The 19,537-nt window shown below is 44.7% G+C and overlaps 1 protein-coding gene across 1 annotated transcript in view; it reads right to left on the minus strand.

The window, feature by feature from the left end:
- The window catches only part of TMEM132D (transmembrane protein 132D), a gene marked incomplete at both ends in the record, with an annotated part of 627,093 nt that overhangs the window by 32,409 nt on the left and 575,147 nt on the right, over positions 1-19,537 (minus strand). The window lies entirely within an intron of this gene.

The raw sequence follows: 19,537 nt of genomic DNA on the forward strand, positions 1-19,537 counted from the left end.
GTGCCTGGCTATGTGATACCTTTTGGACAACAGGAAATAAGCTGAAGTGTTCTGGGAATATTTTACTTTCCTGATATAGTTTGTACTCCTTTCGGTTTCATTCTTTGTCCTGTTTGGAATGTAGACCCGTGGCTGGAGGTGAGGCAGCCACCTTGCAACCATGAGGCAACAGACCTGAGTAAGAAAACCAACCTGCTAAAGATGGTGCCGCAAAACCAAAGAAAGAGGCTGAGCTCCCTGGTAGCATTGCTGAGCGCTACAGCAGCTCTGGACTCCAACCTGTGGACTCCTTGTCACAAGTCCAATCACAAAAATAGAATTTTGTTTTTGTGTATGTTCCTACTGTCAGATCCTTGTTATTTTTAGCGATGTGGGATCCTGACTGATCCCCAAACACAAATACAGCTTCCTTCTGTTTAAGGTATGCTAGTTTCTAAACTTTTTTTGTAAAACTTTTAGTCAAATTTGGGGGTCACCAAAGTCAAATGGCTCCAGAGGGTATATACCATAATATAAATAATAAATAACATAAATAAATGAGTTAAATGTGAACTAGAAAGCCCCCTCCCAGGCAGAAGAAGAGCAGCTGTTAGATTATCTCACTGTTGCCTTGTGAAAAAGGGGGTCAGCTACCAGCTATTTCATTCTCTAAGAGAAGCTATAAATCCCATTTTAATATAACTTCTAATGTAACAATTCCAGATTTTAAAATCTTGGCCACTATTCTAAAACTTTAAGGCCAAACACAATGCGTGTATTGGCTGCACGTGACCCAAGGACCTCGAACTGGCAACCTCTGACTTAGAATAAAAAGCTGGCATCATGATATTTATTTATTTTAGGGATATAGGAGAAGAAAAGTGCTTCAAGAAAGCAGGCTGGAACCTTGTGATCTTTGAACTGGCCATAAAAACAAACAGCAGAAACACGTTGACAAATAGAATCTTCTCACATTGCCACTGTTCATCAACACAGAGGCTGGAAACCATGAAATATTGTGACGGGAAGCCCGTTCTTCCAGCCTCTGCTGTGTCTCTAACTGTAGCACCCACACCAATGACCCCCACCTTCATTCTGATGACAAATGGTTGCCCCCAGACTCAGCCTTGGACGCTGACTTTTAGAGTTGGAAACAGCAGCCCTGACTATTTTAGTAAGAGCACATTAAAATCCTCCCCTCACCCAAACACTGACTTTTTTTTTTTGCAATATTAGTTGAAGCCTGCAGGGAGCAGGAAAGCTGAGTCCCAGTTTATAGTTAGAAAAAGAGAGGGAAAAAAATGATCAATTCTCCGAGATCCAGCAGGAGGAAATTTGATGTTGCCTGGAGCACATGATGGCTTGGCATGACTTTCAAAGTTTTTCTCTTTCCGGTAGTTTCTGGCTCCAAAGAAGGTGTGTGTGTGTGTGTGTGTGTGTGTGTGTGTGTGTGTGTGTGTGTGTGTGTTGGGAGGTCTGAATGGTTTTTGAGTTGCTGTTACTTGCAATGCTGGTTTTCAGAATCTTCGGCTTCCATGGCTAGAATGGCCACCTAACCAATCAGTTACCAGCTGTCAACTCGCGGTTCAGTCAGAGTGGAATCTTGCTGAACGCCCACCTTGGTCACAGAGAAGACCCAAAGGGGTAAGGACAGAGGGAGAGAAAGGCAGCCTATTTACCCGACTGATTCCACTTGCCACTGGTAAATAATGACATAGAAACACATTTGAAATCTTGTCTCTGCTGCAGAACTGTTGCCTGGTCAAATAAACAACTGGTTCTTCCAAAGGCTGTATGCACTTATTTTAGTATATTTCAAAGTCTGTAGAAATACATGCGTTTTTCAAACCTGCCATGAACTTGTCCCTCTTTCTTGTTTATTAGGATATTATTCACGTAACAATAATATTCAACAATATTAAGCGTACAGTTTGATGGATTTTGGTATTTGCATACAGTCGTCACAATCAAGATACGGAACAATCCTTCAACCTGTGAGTGTCCTCACGCCCTTCTTACGTGATTCCCTTCCCACACTCCTGACCGCAGGCGACTACTCATTTGCTTTCTGTAGTTATCGTTTTTTTTCCCCCCAGTACTTCATACAACTGGAATCCTACAGTATGGAATTTTTAAAGTTTACTTCTTTCATGTAGCATCATGTTTTTGAGATTCATTCACTCCTTTTGATGGCTAAGAAGCACGCCCTCGTACGTGTATAACACAATTTGTTTATCCATTCACCACTCACTGGACACCTGGGCTGCTTCCAGGTTTTGGCTTTTATGAATAATATTGCAAAGCCCCGACTTTTCCCTTGATGTTTAGCACTGCACCTCACACTGATGGTCTTGCAGATCTTACTTAGAAATATATAAAAATTTGTTTGTCACTGGTATCAGTAAAACTATGAAAGCCACAAGAAGGTTGATGCCCTTGGTGTTTATGTTCCTTATCAGGTTCAATGGCCAACACGATTAGATGGGAAATCATTCATTCAGCCAACAAATGTCAATTGAGCACATTTTTTTTGCGGTACGCGGGCCTCTCACTGTTGTGGCCTCTTCCGTTGCGGAGCACAGGCTCTGGGCGTGCAGGCTCAGCGGCCATGGCTCACGGGCCCAGCCGCTCCGCGGCATGTGGGATCCTCCCGGACCGGGGCACGAACCCATGTGTCCTGCATCGGCAGGCGGACTCTCAACCACTGCATTGAGCACTTTTGATGTCAAGCCCTGTTTTAGTATTTGGGGACACGATTATGAATTAGACAGAAAAGGTGTTGGTGCTTTTGGAGATTACAGTTTAAAATAGGGGGTAGGGCAGGAGGTGCACAAAGTGAAAAAATAAATGAACAAGAGCACTTCGGGTATTTAAAGGGCCTGATGGCGAGCCCTGTTTTTGATTGAGTGATCAAGGAAGGCCTCTTTGAGCGGTGTCGATAGGAAAAAAATGTGGTCGTTTAGGGAACTCAATTGACAACTGTCTTTAGACTTAATTGAAAGAGACCAGGCATAACCTCGGACAAATTATTGAAAAATAGGCTTCTTTGGGGCCGCGCTCTAAAGACTCAAAACAAGCACCATTTTCATGGAAATGACAAGATTGTTTAAAGGTAAGACTAGCCGGAAGCAATAAACTGGACATTATCTCATAAGTGGACAAAATGTACGTATGACACAAACCGTGTCCCACTAGTCACAGATCTGTGGTGCATCTTGGAAGGTGCCCCCGTGTCTCCTGCTCCGAAGACAGAGCCCGTCACCTGCACGTACGTCTTCAACCTCAGCAGATGGTGACCTTGATCCTCTGCATGAGTGAAGAACATCAGATGCCCCCAAAGGAATAACAACGTGAATTAGAGACGAACAGATTCACAACCATGGTGTCAGTTTTCATTTATATCCAGTTTCTGTGTGGTTCAGTGGGTTGGTTTTATATTCTTTGCTTACTATGTGTTCTGCCGAGTTTAAAGCATTTATGAAGATCTGATATATTAAACTTGTGATTTTAATTGAATGCTTGGAAATTTATAATTGATTATGTTTATAATCAATATTTAAATCTCATCTGTAAAATTTGTTTAATTCAAAAGTATTAAACTTTTTGGGCTTCCCTGGTGGCGCAGTGGTTGAGAGTCCGCCTGCCGATGCAGGGGACGCGGGTTCGTGCCCCGGTCCGGGAAGATCCCACATGCCGCGGAGCGGCTGGGCCCGTGAACCATGGCCGCTGAGCCTGCGCGTCCGGAGCCTGTGCTCCGCAACGGGAGAGGCCACAGCAGTGAGAGGCCCGCGTACCGCAAAAAAAAAAAAAAAAAAAAAGTATTAAACTTTTGAATGGGAGTAATATATGACACTTTAGGGTGTGTTGACTGATTGGTTAAAGATTGATCAATTGGACAGGAGAGACAATAGGAGGAGTTGTGAGCACTGTCTTCTGAGAACAATGGTGCCAGTGGGAAATTCTCTCTCTCCATGGCTTTCCTTTGCTGCCTTCTAGTCATAAACCTTCTCAGACAAGCATGCCCCTTTGGGTGTATGACGTCTACCAGCAGTGCCAGCCAATTTCCCAATAATACACGCTAATTTCCAAGACTGACTTTCATTGGACCAAGCTGGGTCCCATGACCATTCCTCAACCAATCACTGTGACCAGAAGGATAAAATTTTCTATTCTGCAAGACTTGAGCCAGAGAGGGTTGACTTGGTCCATTCAAACCACAAGCACACACGGGATACTCCTCTGCCCCTCCTCAAAAAACCTCCAGGGGAATGGCCAGGCCGAACCAACATACCCTAGATTGATGAAAAACTGCAGAGATAAGGAGAAACAGCAATTCTGAGTTCCTGGCAGCCCGTGCAGATGAAAAGTTTTTACTGAATTCCTGTGCTTCTAGACTGTTCTTATTTTCCCCCTGAAAGCCAGTACAGTTTGAGAACTCAAATGACGCCCTTCAGAAGAGAGGTGAGCAGATCTGCTGACCGGCCTGGTGACCCCACCCACTTTGGCGCTCCCAGAGGAAATTCCCTGGATTTTTTCAAAAAATAAATTTATTTATTTTATTTATTTGTTTTTGGCTGTGTCGGGTCTTTGTTGCTGCACACGGGCTTTCTGTAGTTGCAGCGAGCGGGGGCTACTCTTCCTTGTGGTGCACGGGCTTCTCATTGCTGTGGCTTCTCTTGTTGTGGAGCACGGGCTCTAGGTGCACGGGCTCAGTAGTTGTGGCTCGTGGGCTCAGTAATTGTAGCTTGCGGGCTCTAGAGCGCAGGCTCAATAGCTGTGGCACACAGGCTTAGTTGACCTGAGGCATGTGGGATCTTCCCCGACCAGGACTCGAACCCGTGTGCCCTGCATTGGCAGGCAGATGCCTAACCACTGCGCCACCAGGGAAGTCCTGGATGTTTAATTTGGAGCTGTCTTGTGACAGCTGAGCGCTGCCCTGATTCATTATTTAGCATTTCTCTTGCTGGACCCTTATCTACTCAAAGAGCTGACCAGTGGCCTGAGGGCTAAGATGATATCTTCTTACCTCTCCCCGTATCCTTTCCTACTCCTAGCATTGAGCCTTCCCTGCAAGAATCTCAATTAATGAAGAAGAAACATGGGGAGAAAGGAAAAGAGGGATGAACCAGGGTGAAGGACTCAAGAACAAGCAGAGCATGGAAAAGACACAGCAGGAATCACGTGCTTGTCACTCTGTAGTAGACGTTATGCTAATGGCCCCTGATCACTCGTGCACCCCCCGACAGTGTCCAGATCCTCGGGGAGTCCCTTCCCATATCGGCTCTGGGCTTCATGTCAAAATGATAATTTTCCAACTCACTTTGGCTAACGTAACATCAGTGAGCATGACACAAAGGCTTGGTAGGTGCCTACCTGTCCTTTAGGAGCCCAGGAAGCCCCAGCCAGCCAAGTGGAGAAAGCTGGTGCAGAAGAAACGAGGTCACCAGCTGACAGCCTAGCTGACCGCCAGGCCTGTGAAAGGGTGTCTGGGACCATCCAGCCCTGGGTGGGCTTCCAGACGACTGTAACTACTTGCGAGATCGCTGCAGCAAGTCTAAACTGCAGTCATACGTATATTTGCATATAACTGATTGCTGTTTGAAGCCACTCTGGTTTTTCATGCAGTAATAGATAACTGACACACACTCCATTTGCCATCATCAAAGGCAGTATGTGTGTGTGTGTTTATATATGTACATATAAACACATATATGAATTATTTATATGCATGTGTTATTTTATACATGCATAGGCTGAGACACAGTGTTCCTATAGAAGCACATATAACCAAAACGGAAGTTGTAAAAAGCAAGGCTTGTTTTTGCTACATCATGCATGTTATTTCCTTGCTTTTCATCCCATTCTTTCTCTTGTTCCCTCTCTTCTGCTTTCTCTAATTCTGGTTAACCCACTAAATAGATTTCACAATCCACTAATGGCTCGTTACTCACAGTTCAGTCCCTGACCTAGAGAAGAGGTTTTTTAACTTCAGCGAGGAGGGAGGTTGGGGGGATGAGCTTCAGTGGTCGTTCCTTAAATTTATATGAAGATTTCTCAGTGTAAGTGGGCATGTGCGTTTTCCAGGAGAGAACCAGAGATTTTGTCAGGTTTAAAGACCCTGCCACTCATCCTGAGAGTCACCCTGTCTGGGTGACATCATCCACAATCACATGGTCACCAAGGTGACAGTGATAACCCTGAATCTGTCTCCAACCCTGAGCTCTGGGCTCACAGCCAACAGCCTATTGGACACTTCCAACTGGATGTCCATTAGTTTCCAAACTGTTTCAATTTTTTTATTGTGTGAAAAAAATTTAAATAATTTAATACATTTAATGCCTTTCTTTCAATTTACACTATGATAAATTACAAAGTATTGCTCACTTCACAAAACAAAACCATTTCCAGATCTTTTTTTTTTTTTTTTGCGGTACACGGGCCTCTCACTGTTGTGGCCTCTCCCGTTGCAGAGCACAGGCTCCGGACGCGCAGGCTCAGCGGCCATGGCTCACGGGCCCAGCTGCTCCACGGCATGTGGGATCCTCCCGGACCGGGGCACGAACCTGTGTCCCCTGCATCGGCAGGTGGACTCTCAACCACTGCGCCACCAGGGAAGCCCTCCAGATAATTTTTGACAGTATCCAGAAGTACGTAAGCTACAACCCACAAACCTGTACAGTTGGGAGGAACGATAACAGCAGGGACCCTGCAGAAGCATCTTGACCCCTGTGGGCCAACAGAGGCCATCCACACAGTCCTTGGGCTGTTCCAGGATGACAACTGCAAGTCCTCTGCCCCAAACGAGCTCCTCCTATCATTTTCCAAGCCAGAAGCCTGAGAAGGCATGTTTTTTTTTTTTTAATTGAAGCATAGTTGATTTACAATATTGTGTTAATTTATGCTGTAGAGCAAAGTGACTCAGATATATATATATATATATATATATGCACATATATATTCTTTTCCATGATGGTTTATCACAGGATATTGAATATAGTTCCGTGTGCTATACAGTAGGACCTTGTTGTTTATCCATTCTCTATATAATAGTTGGCACCTACTAACCCCAAACTCCCAATCCACCCCTCCCCCACCCCCTTCCCCTTGGCAACCACAAGTCTGTTCTCTATGTCTGTGGGTCTGTTTCTGTTTCTTAGATAAGTTCATTTTTGTTGTATTTTAGATTCCACATATAAGTGGTCTCATATGGTATTTGTCTTTCTAACTTATTTCACTTATGATACTCTCTAGGTCCATCCATGTTGCTGCAAATAGCATTATTTCATTCTTTTCAATGGCTGAATAATATTCCACTGTATATATGTACCACATCGTCTTTATCCATTCATCTGTCGATGGACATTTAGGTTGCTTCCATGCCTTGGCTACTGTGAATAGTGCTGCTATGAACATTGGGGTGCATGGATCTTTTCAAATCATGGTTTTCTCAGGGTATATGCCCAGGAGTGGGACTGCTGGATCCTATGGTAGCTCTATTTTTAGTTTTTAAGGAACCTCCATACTGTTCTCCATAGCGGCTGCACCAACTTACCTTCCCCCCAACAGTGCAGGAGGGGTGGGAAGGCATTCTTGGTGTCTGCTCGACACCCACCAAATCAGTCACCCAAACTGTGTCGGTTCTGCCGATTTTACCTACTAGACATCTTCAAATCCTTCCCTCCCGTCTAGACTTTCTGCAGTTTCCCTGGTTCCGATTCTCATGATCTGTTCCCTGGATCGTCACCATCCCTGTCCACTGGCTGGCACGTCACTTTGATCTGTCAGGTCTAGTTTCTACCGCAGCTACCAGAGTGGTCTTTGAAAATTACGAATTGCTATGCCACCACTGTCCCGTCGGAATCTACATTAGTCACCCAAACACCGCACTACGGAACGGCAAATAGTAACACTCCTTTGCAAGGAAGAACCACACTTCGTCGTCCGGCCCCTGCTCAACTGTCCAACTTATGCTACGTCCCACCTCTCACTGGAGTTTTCAGCAACATTTCCCTCGAATCGACAATGCTCTTGCTCTGCAGAGCCAGCTGGCAAACTTGTACCCATCTGCCAACTCTCAGCTAAATATGACCTTTTCTAGGAATAATAACAACACAGTAGTTCTGCTGGGCACTGAGCCCCCTCTTCCAAGGGCTTCATGTGAGCTAGTTCATCTGACCTGCACACGGCCCGACCGGGGAGGTGCTGTGTGTATCCTTATTTTACAGATGGGGAAACAGGCACAGGCTGAAGTTCACATAGCTAATGGGAGGGCACGGCCAGGACTCAGCCCCAGGCAAGTCTGGCTTTGAACTCACACTTTGTTCACTTAAAAAATGCTTTTTATTTGGAAATAATTTCAAACTTACAGAGAAGTTGCAAGAATAATACAAAGAGTGCCCTTGACCTACATTCATCTACTGTTAACATTTTACCCAGTTGCCGTAGTTTGTTCTAACCATGAGTCTATTCTCTATTGTCACTCTATCAATTTATCTATCTATCTATCTATCTATGTTTTCTTTTTGAACAATGTGACAGTGAGTTACATACATCGTGGCCATTTGCTCTTAGAGACTCAAGTATGTATTTCTCAAGAACAAGGATATTTCTTCTTGAGAAATACATACTTGAGTCTCTAAGAGCAAATGGCCGTGATAACCATGGTGCAGTTATCATGGCCATTTGCTCTTAGAGACTCAAGTATGTATTTCTCAAGAACAAGGATATCCTTCTTGAGAAATACATACTTGAGTCTCTAAGAGCAAATGGCCGTGATAACCATGGTGCAGTTATCAAATTCAGGAAACATTTTATTTAAATTCATCTAATCTTCCTTCCATATTCCAATTGTCTCCACTAACCCAGGAATCATGTTTTTCTCTCCAGTACAAGAGCCAGTCTTAGATTGGGCATTGCATTAGGTGTCATGGTTTTTCTTTAATTTGGAACATTTCATCATATATCGCTTATATGTGGAAGCAAAAAAATGATACAAATGAACTTATTTACAAAACAAAAACAGACTCACAGACTCAGAGATCGAATTTATCGTTACCGGGGGTGGGGGAAGAATAGATTGGGGGATTGGGATTGACATATACACACTACTATATATCAAATAGATAACCAACAAGGACCTATTGTATAGCCCAGGGAACGCTGCTAAGTATTCTGTAATAACCTAAATGGGAAAAGAATTTGAAAAAGAATAGATAAAAGAATTTTGGAACACTTCCTTGACCTTTTGTTCTCTTTCACAATATTGACATTTTTGAGAGATACCGCCAACTTTTCAAAATAAGATGTTCTCCATTTGGGGTCCGTCTAACAGTTTCCACAGGATTCGATAACTCTATGCCTTCCCAGCTGGGATGCTACCAAGGGGATATTGCATCCTTCTTGGGGGAATCCCAGCCATAGGCACTAGATGTCCATCTGCCCCTCATTAGTGATGTTAATTGACGCCCTGGTCAAGGTGTTGTCTGATTTCTCCACCCTAGAATTACTACTTTTTCCCTCCTTGCAACGAATAAGCTTTCTTTGGGAGACACTTCAGACCGTGAGAACATCCTACTCCAACAAACACCCCCTCCCACCCTAGATTTAGCATGACTGACGATTCTTGTCGGAATCAACTTCAGTATGATTGTTTCAAAATCATGACTTTCCATTTCTAGCACTCTCTCCTCGTTTCCTGGCCAGCACCTGCACATATGCCATGGTTTCCTTCATTCTTCCGGATTTAGGCATCCCTCATCTATTTCCCCATGCTACTGTAAGAGTAATGTATTGCTTTGCAATTGTTTCGTTTACCTAGCTTTTTCCGCTATTAAACCTACAAGCTAATTGAGGGCAAGCACCCCACCTTTTCCTCTTTGTATGAAGAGCTTGTCCTAAAATCTGCTTTTGAATGAGATAAAATCTGTAGCCTAGTGGGGTAGACAGACCAATGGCCCCCCAAAGATGTCCACATCCTAACCCCTGGAATATGCTGCCTTACATGGTAAAGGGAACTTTGCGGATGTGATTAAGTCGCGGCTCTTGAGATGAAGAGATTACCTCTTTGGCTCCCCCAGACCCCTTCCTGGGACCCTCAAGACATGCCCATTATACAGCAATTAAAGGCAAGGGCAGGCTTCTGGCATTGACTCTGTGTCTGCTGCCTGCCTCTGCTACCTTTGTTACCTATTTATATATCACCTGTCCAAAACCCCGTGCCTTTAATATTATTATTTAGTGACTCTGTACCTTTTATAAATTCCAGCTTGACTGAAGTATAAAATTGTAAGATATTAAAACTGCACAGGGTGAAGATTTGATCTATGTATACATTGTGAAAGGATTCTCCCCATTTAGTTAATTAACCCATCTATCACCTCAGATATTTATTTTGTGTGTGTGTGAAGATTTAAGTTCTACTCTTAGCAAATTTCAATGATATGATACAGTGTTACCACCTACAGTCACCACAGTGTACCTTAAATCCTCACACCTCATTCATCGTATCTACCTTTGAATCAACTCTCTTTTAAAATCAATTCACTTTATGAATTATATGAAACATTTAAATAGCTACATAGATTTTTTTTTAATTTTTAATATTTTTAGCTGAGCCGCAAGGCTTGCAGGATCTTAGTTCCCTGACCAGGGATCGAACCAGTGCCCCCTGCAGTGGAAGTGCAGAGTCTTAACCGCTGGACCCCCAGGGAATTCCCTAAATCAATTCGCTTTAAAACAAACAAGCAACACATTCTGGGTTTCTGTGGCTGGGCTGGGACATTTTCCCTGCGGTCCTCCAGCCTCTGTTGCTAGGTGATAGGGTGTTGAAATAGAGCATTTTTCTATATTCCTGCCAACTTGAAAATTCCATCAGCCGAGGTCTTAATGCAGAGACTCCAACCCATCTCATCTTCAATCTGCATTTTGATCAGTGTCAGGGGAGGGAAAGCAGGGGCAATCGGGCTTGTTAACTCTCCAGTCCTCTTAACTTTCTGCTCAATAAGGCAGGCGCACCACGAATGTGCTTGAAAATCCCCCCGGGTGGGACCTTAGATAGGTCCGGGCTCTGGCAGGAAGGCACTGCAATGAGCAGCAGTTTGCCTTGGGCTGGCCGCCCTTTCAAGAACCTCCAGCCACTGCTGCAAGGGCGTTTTCTCCCCCAGACAGAGAAGGATTCCAGCGCATCCAGGGAGAGAATCGGCATTCCTGGAGGCCGGCTCTCTCTCTCTTCTGTAACACAGAAGTTATATCCTGCGTACCTGGCATTTCCTCCTATAAATGTCACCCCCACCCCTCCCCGTCGCCTTCCACTGCTCTGAATCACACAGGTCTTTGCAAACCATTCCCAGGCTTCAGTGTCAGCTGGCTTCCAGGTAGGTCAGGCCACCTGGAGGTAGGGGTGGGATGGGTAGGAGTGGGGATGCTGGGGGATGTCCCCACTCTTTCTGTGTCTTCCATAGCATCTCTGGTAGGGGCTGGGTCCCTCCGTGGTTCTGCAGACACCGCCTCCTCCGTTCATCCTTCCAGACCCACTGCTAATGGTGCGTGTTGTTGCTAATCTCTCGGTTCTTTCATCATCCCCCCTTTGCCCTTTCAGCTCCTTGACGCCAGTCCCACATCTTAAGTTGCCTCTCTGGAGCCTGCTGCCTTGGCTTCCAGTGTCCTGATTGGACTTTGCTTAACGCCCTGACTTGGTATCCAGCTGGCGCCAGGTATGGGGAGAGAAGAAGGATTCAGACGTGATGATGTATCAGGTGCAGGCCAGAGAGACGTGTGTAAGGCATCCTTGGGGGAGCGGGTGCTCACCGATCACAGTTTAAATGTGGCATTGCCCACAGCAGAATCCGAATATGGTGAGATCAGGGGTTTCTGCCCACAGAAATGGAAATAGATGCTCTGTAGCTTTTTCCGTCTCTCCCCTGAGGCTGGATCTCGGCGTTCAGGTCCCAGTGAAATGTCACAACCTCCTAGGCTCTGTTGGGGAGACAGGAAGAAGAGCTGTACATACTAATCATTTCTACCTTCGACTTTTCTGTGCTTCCAGCTGACTTGGTGAGGCATTTTCATAGTTCTAAACAAATATGATAAATATTCCATCTGAAAAATGAATAAGTGCTTTTCAAAACTGCCAAATCAGAAGGAAGTTGGCTTTTCCCAGAACCCCAGGCTTGGCTGACTGTGGCCGCCACCTGCAAGACCAGGGTTTCCTGGGACCCCCTCGTTTTAACTGAGAATCAGCAGAGAGGCAGAGTTATCAGGTGAAGTTTATTGGGGTGACTCTGGGGGGGTGGGGGGTGGCGCTCCAGCATCTTCGCCTGTGCGCCTGGGATGACGTCGGCTCTGATTTCAGCTGGGAGTCATTTCATGGACTGGAACCTGACATGGGAAATGTATTTTGCAGGAGTGAAGCCCTTTAGAAGTCGGGAGATGATACATCACAGCTGCCCATTCCAGGCAAGACCATTCAGAACATTTACTAAGTTTCCGGTTACTCTTTCACTGTTACAATTTTCTTTGAAAATCCTAATTCATCTTATGTTTAAAATGCATGACATCGTCACGTTTCATCGCCTCTTTTCTGACAACTGAGAACAGCTTGATAGATTGCTGGGTGGTCCGCAGACCACAGTTTGAGATGTTCTGGGGATGCAGTGAGGGGGAGTGACAGAGAGACAGTGCACTGGTGGGATTATAGTTCAGTAGGGTAGTAGAGACACAGGCAGGTAGCAGCATCCAGAGGGACACCTGTATCATTCAGGTTTGAGCGCTACCTTCCTGCACGTTTTCAGAAAGTGTGGAAACTATGCTTAAGTTTCCCCAATTTTGCAATTTATATTAGAGAGCTAGGATGAGATGACATAGATTTATTCAATAAGTCAACAAATATTGACTCTTTTTCATCCATGAGGATTCAAGATTTACAGAGTGTGTAGAAGATGGATCTCGCTTTGGGGTACTCTTTCTTCAACGTTTGGCATCCTCAGATCATTTAATGAAGATTTGGATGCAAAACACAAATTTATAAATAAAAAATAATATCTTAAAATGTAATAACAATGATATATTACTAAGAAGGGTCATATTTCTGATAATTCCCTGTTACATCTCTGAGTCAATGACAGATAGCTTGCACCCTAAGCCATTTTTTTCACTCACTTGGTTACTTTTCTCTCCCTTCCTTCCTTCCCTCCTTTCTTTCTTTTCTTTCTTCCTTCCTTCTTCCTTCCTTCCTTCCTTCCTCTCTCTTTCTTTTTCTTTTCCTTTTCCTTCCTTCCCCCCTTCCTTTCTTTCAAGTTTTTTTTTTTTTTAAATGCGGACAATTTTTAAAGTCTTTATTGAATTTGTTACAATACTGCCTCCATTTTATGTTTTGGTTTTTTGGCTGTGAGGCATGTGGGATCTTAGCTCCCTGACCAGGGATCGAACCCACAGCCCCTGCATTGGAAGGCGAAGTCTTAACCACTGGACCACCAGGGAAATCTCTCTTTCTTTCCCCCTTCCTTCATCTCTTTCTTTCTTCCTCCCTCCCTCCCTCCCTTCCTTCCTTTCTCTCTCTCTCTCTCTTTCTTTATCTTTCTTTCTCTCCCTTCCTTCCTTCCATTCTTTCTTTCTCCCAGCTCATGAGAGACAGCAGGTAGAATGCATTGGTTCTAACAGCTCTGTATGTCTGAAATGACCACAGACCCAGAGCCTTTGGTGTGGCTTTTAATTGTCAACTGTTTCCTTAGAGTTATGTAATTCCTGCCCCTTTTGCCACACACTCCCTAAAAGGACATATTCCCAGGACATCTTTGATCACATTTACACCTCTCTGGCATTACAGAGTCAACATCAAGAAGCATATTGTTGACCACAAAATAATGAACAGAATATGAAGTCATCTAACATTTCTTTCTCATTCACACAGGGAACAGCATACACACAGAACTGTTTTGTATGAAACACACGTTATCAGTGATTCCTTACATTTGTAAAATAAAATATTTGTGAGAATACACAAATACAAATGATTGCTTTTCCACATAGAAAGCTACCTGATAAAGGAACTTACCAATACCGTATTGCACTCTCTCTCCAAGCATCTCTCGCATTCAATTTGCCCCTGACTTTGCAAGCTTCTTAGAACTAGTGTGCTAGGTACTCATTTTATGGTACAAGGAATACATACATCTTTGTTGGTGATTATGTAATTTTGATTTCTTTACCTTTAACCATGATGCTAGTTTGGCACAAAAAGCATTATGTTGCTCGTGTTATAACGGGTTTATCAGAGAGATACTTCTTTTGAAATGTCGCAAATATTTCCATGGCTTCCTGTCAGTTTAATAAAATCCAATTTTCAGGGAGTCATTATCATTCTTACTAGTTGGTCTTTTCTCTTTCATGAAAACTCATCGTATTTTCAGATTCACCAGACTCAGTACCTTCAGATCTACACTTGGGATCTGTCCACTCTTTATGTTAATATCATCATTCTAGATAAAATACTAATATTGCTATTTTAATCACTCAGTTTGACACTTAGTTAGCCTGTGTGGAGTCACTGACCTATTTTTATGAATTCGGAATATAATGACAACACGATAGAAGCAATCCACCTTGCATACTTAACAAATGTCAATGAAACCCACAAATTATATAAAAATACAGTAGCTGATGTTAATTCCACCCTGATCACTGAATGTTCGCTGCAAATAAAACCCCAGGCCATCTGGTCTTTGCAGTGCCCACACAGCTTTAAAGTTATAATGATTATTAAGAACAGAATGCAGTTTCCTTGATAATCACAGCCCATATTTACAATGTATGACATGTCTAACTCCATTGTTTTTTCCCCTGCAACTGTCAAAGCACTTGCTAGATGGCTAGATGTAATCTATTAGGAGCAGGGTGTGGAATTTATAGCACAGTGTGTTGGTGGAAGAGTAGTTCAGTTTGGCTGGAAAAATACTTTTTTTTTTTTTTTTTTTTTGCGGTACGCGGGCCTCTCACTGCTGTGGCCTCTCCCGTTGCGGAGCACAGGCTCCGGACGCGCAGGCTCAGCGGCCATGGTTCACGGGCACAGCCGCTCCGCGGCATGTGGGATCTTCCCGGACCAGGGCACGAACCCGCGTCCCCTGCAATGGCAGGTGGACTCTCAACCACTGCGCCACCAGGGAAGCCCAACGCCATAGACTTTTAAAACAGGCTTCAAATATAAAACCCCAGAACTTTCTGGTTAGCAAAGCTTTCTGCAGACATTTAGCATGATAACTGAATTATCTCAAGGAGCTATTTCAGAGAGCTGGGAAACATTTATAATAGATCCCTTCTATGTTAACAAAACAAAGGCAAGCATATCTCACTTCTAAACCAATCCTTTATGTGTTTCCAGTAATTTTACAGTCTCTTATGTAACTGTTAATGTGTAAGAAGTTAGATCATAATCCCACTCTTTTCTTTCAGCTTCCAGTAAAGCATTACTTCCCAGAACTTGCTGGTTTTATGTCGAACTGCTAGGTTCTCCCTATATTTACCTTATCGTTTTGGACAATTCCAATATTTTTTCCTGACTTTTAATTTTTCACAGCCCCAGCAATGCCAAGATTTTTGTTAGGATCTTGTTTAAAAGCTAAAGCTTTGAGCAGATTCCGAGATGAAACTTTCTTCTTCCTCTATGGGCTCAAACCCACTTCTTTTTCGCTGTTACCCTAAATCCCTGAGTCATAAATTTCTCTTTGCTTCTCTCTACAACCTGGATTGATTCTCACCTGGTGGGCACATTAACACGCTGGCTGGCTTCTGGTCCAATTATTTGGTACCTTGGCCATTCTGGACCATGAACTGTTCCGAGTACCAGCTCCCCTACTTAGGAAACAGCTAAACAATCCCCTGAATCTCCTGAATCCTCTGCCCTCTTCTCTCCCCTCAGGCCCTAGAACTTGGAACTTATACTCCCTTCTTGAAAAATAGTTGGAATAGACAGGAAAAACCTAAATGCCCCTCATTGAGAAACAGATTAAATAAATCACGGTACATCCACGCCACAGAATACTACAGAGCGGTTAAAGCAGAATGATGCAATTCTATGTATGTGTGATACTGTGATTCATAATAAGACATACATATTTGGTCTTCTCCATGGTTCCTGACTCACAGCTCCCCAAACCCTTGGAATTTCCTCAGCTCTCAAAACAATGGGAGCATCTTTTGTTGTAATATTTGGTCTCTCATCCTCAGTTCCTGAAAAACTGTTCCAGAGCCATAAAGATGAAATGGGTGTCTTCTCATTCATAACAAGCCCCCTTCCACCTCAACAGCGTTCATGCTAATGAGGTGACTTTTGGAAATCATTTAAAGGTGGGGAAGCTGGCTGCCAGAAGAACCACCCTTGAATAGAGCGTTGGAACTTTCAGTCCCACTCCCTGATTTTCTGGAGCAAAAGGGAGAGGGGCTGGAGGTTGAATCAATCACCAATGGCCACTGATTGAGTCAATTCTGCCTATGTAATGAGGCCTCCATAAAAACCCCAAAAGGATGGGGTTCAGAGACCTTCCAGGTTGGGGTATCAGAACACATCCACGTGCCACTGTGTCAGGGCCCAAACTTCACTAGGACAGAAGCTCCTCTGTTCGGGACCCCACCTTATGTATCTCTGTCTCTGCCTGTTGATTTGTACCCTTTAATATCCTTTATAATAAACCAGTAATCTAGTGAGTAAACTGATTTCCTGAGTTCTGTGAGCCGTTCTAGCAAACTAGATGAACCCAAGGAGTAGGTGTGGGAACCTCTGAGTTATAGACAGTTGATCAGAAGCACAGGTGATGACCTGGACTTGCAATCGGTGTCAGAAGTGGGACAACCCAGGGGGTTGTCTTGTAAGACTGAGCCCTTAACCTGTGGCATCTGATGCTGTCCCCAGGTAGAGAGGGTCAGAATTGAGTTGAATTGTAGGACACCCAGCTGGTGTTGCAGAATTGCTTGCTGGTGGGGAATTCCACCCCTCCCCCCAAACAGACACACATTTGAGTGGATTCCTGAACTTTTCGTATGCTGATCTGATATGCTCTCCGAGTTTTAGGGTTAAGTGGAAAAAGCACGGAGCAAGACCCTACAAATAGTGTGATACATTTTTGTATCACAAAGGAGGGGGTTAGAACTGGATGGGCATTTGAACTGTTGCTAAGTACAATGAGTAGCTCATTCGGATGAGCTGGGCACTGGGGTTCAGGTGTGCCGTTACGTCATTTCACTGTCAAGACAGCATTAAAGTTAATATATGAGTCCTATAACCAGACAGCCTGGGTGCCAATCCTGGCCTCTCCACTTACCATGAGTCACCACAGGCAAGTTATTTAACCCCACCGAGCCTCAGTTTTTCCATCTCTATAGTGGGGATAATAACAGTACTTACCTTATATGGGTGTTACAAAGATTATGTGAATTAATATATGATTATTAATTGGCTCATACTAAGCACTATATGAGTGTTCATTATTATATAATCCCTGGTTGGAACGCTTTACCATGGACATGTAAAGCCTTTGGTAAATTAGGGGAAAATGTGTGAAAAAAATAGATGAAGGTAAAAAAGTAAAACACTTCACACACAGACCCTGATTTGGACTCAGAAGACCTCCTGTCAAGCCCAGGAAATGAATGATCTTTTCTCTTCACTGCCTGCTACCTCAGCTCCCAGCATCCCCAAAGATGAAAGCAGAGAGAAGCAAGGCTGCCTAGAGAAAAAGACAGTACTTTTGAAAAGGACTAAATAACAGTGTCCACACGCAATAAACACCAAAGGACACGGTACCCAGAGGTTCTCAAGTTGGGGGGCTCCAGGCATCAACTTGAAAGTTGACTTGAAAATTCAAATGGACACTTGGAGCCTCCAGCCCACCTTCTATGGTGAGACCTTTCCTGGCCTGAGAAAATGAAAATAGCAAGAGCTCCACACTCTTCCTGTCAGTTCAGTTCAGAGCCCACTTCCTCTTCACCTCTTGGTCATGACCCTGTGGTTCTCTTTGTACATCCCTGTGACCCCTGCATGGCCAACGCCAAATTCCCTTCCTCCCCCTCCCCCTCCCAGAGGTAGCAAACACACCAGACTTTTACTGATTGTTTCAGAGTAAGAGAGGGGTCTGCTGGGCAGAAGAGGACAGACAACAGTTCCCCCTGCATGCTGGACAGACTGCCAGCAGCACAGAGTTGCACGTCCGACCACTAGGGGGCGCCCCTTGACCATGGAGCTCCATCGTTTCTTCCTAGTCCCTTTTCTTTTCTTCCTTCCAAATGTCAGTCTCCAACTTCTAGGTTGTTGCTTCTGTTCTTGCAGCACTCGCTTCATATTCGTCCCCTCCTTCCAGATGATGCCTCGTCCTTAGGGTTAAAGACAGTAGCGGGGGCTTCCCTGGTGGCGCAGTGGTTGAGAGTCCGCCTGCCGATGCAGGGGACGTGGGTTCGTGCCCCGGTCCGGGAAGATCCCACATGCCGCGGAGCGGCTGGGCCCGTGAGCCATGACCGCTGAGCCTGCGCATCAGGAGCCTGTGCTCCGCAACGGGAGAGGCCACAACAATGAGAGGCACGCGTACCGCAAAAAAAATCCCCAAAAACAAAAAAACACAGTGGCGGGGTGGAGACAGTGCCCGGTGGAGGGGGTAGTGGCTTACTTTCTGTCCTTCAACAGCTATTAAGGTGGCCTCCTGAATCTGTCAGCAGTTTCCCGAACCCAGGTTCTCTGATATAGCTTTGCCTCTCTCTCCATCCCTCCGCCAGGCAGGGGCGGGGTTGGAGGACCACTGAAACAGTCATCCAGATTAGGCCTCCTGTCCTATGCCGACAGGCGGTCGCCACAGGCCCCCTTGAGGATGACCTACTTTGCTGTGTCAGAATCCCATCATTCTAAAAATGGAGTGTTAGGAAGCATCTAATGTCCCGGAGAAAGGGGGCAGTTAAAACCTTGGGGGCTTCTAGAGCTGGGCCCTCCTAACACTCCTTTGGTTCTAGGAAGGAGGTAGGTTTTTAAATCATGTGAAGGTACTGACTGACCCCAAGAGGGGACTGCACCAGGAGTCAATGACTAGTCTGCCTTGGTGACTCACGATTAGGACAAAAGCCCAAGGGTGTTTTTTTTTTTTTTTGCAGAACATGTGGTTTCACCTTCTGGAGTGTCATGTTTTGGAGAATAATCGTTTTCAGTTTTAGACTAAATTGTGTGTCTCTCCCCACCTCCAATTCATATGTTGACGCCCAGTACCCCACTCCTCCCTACCACCGCCAAATGTCTTTGGAGATTGGTCCTTTAAGGAGGTAATCAGGGTCATAAGGGTGGGACACCCTAATCCAATAGGACTGGTGTCTTTATCAGAGAAGGAGGAGACATCAGGGTCCTCCCCACTCCCCCGGCCCTCACCCATGCACAGAGGGAAAGCCATGTGGGAACACAGCAAGAAGGTGGCCATCTGCAATCCGGGAAGAGAAATACTGGAAACCAACACTGACGGCACCTTGAGCTTGGACATTCAGCCTTCAGCAGTGAGAAAATAAATTTCTGTTGCTTAAGCTGCCCGGTCTGTGTTAT

Source organism: Leucopleurus acutus (genome assembly GCF_964270905.1).
Source record: "Leucopleurus acutus genome assembly, chromosome: 13".
Taxonomy (NCBI): Eukaryota; Metazoa; Chordata; class Mammalia; order Artiodactyla; family Delphinidae; genus Leucopleurus; species Leucopleurus acutus.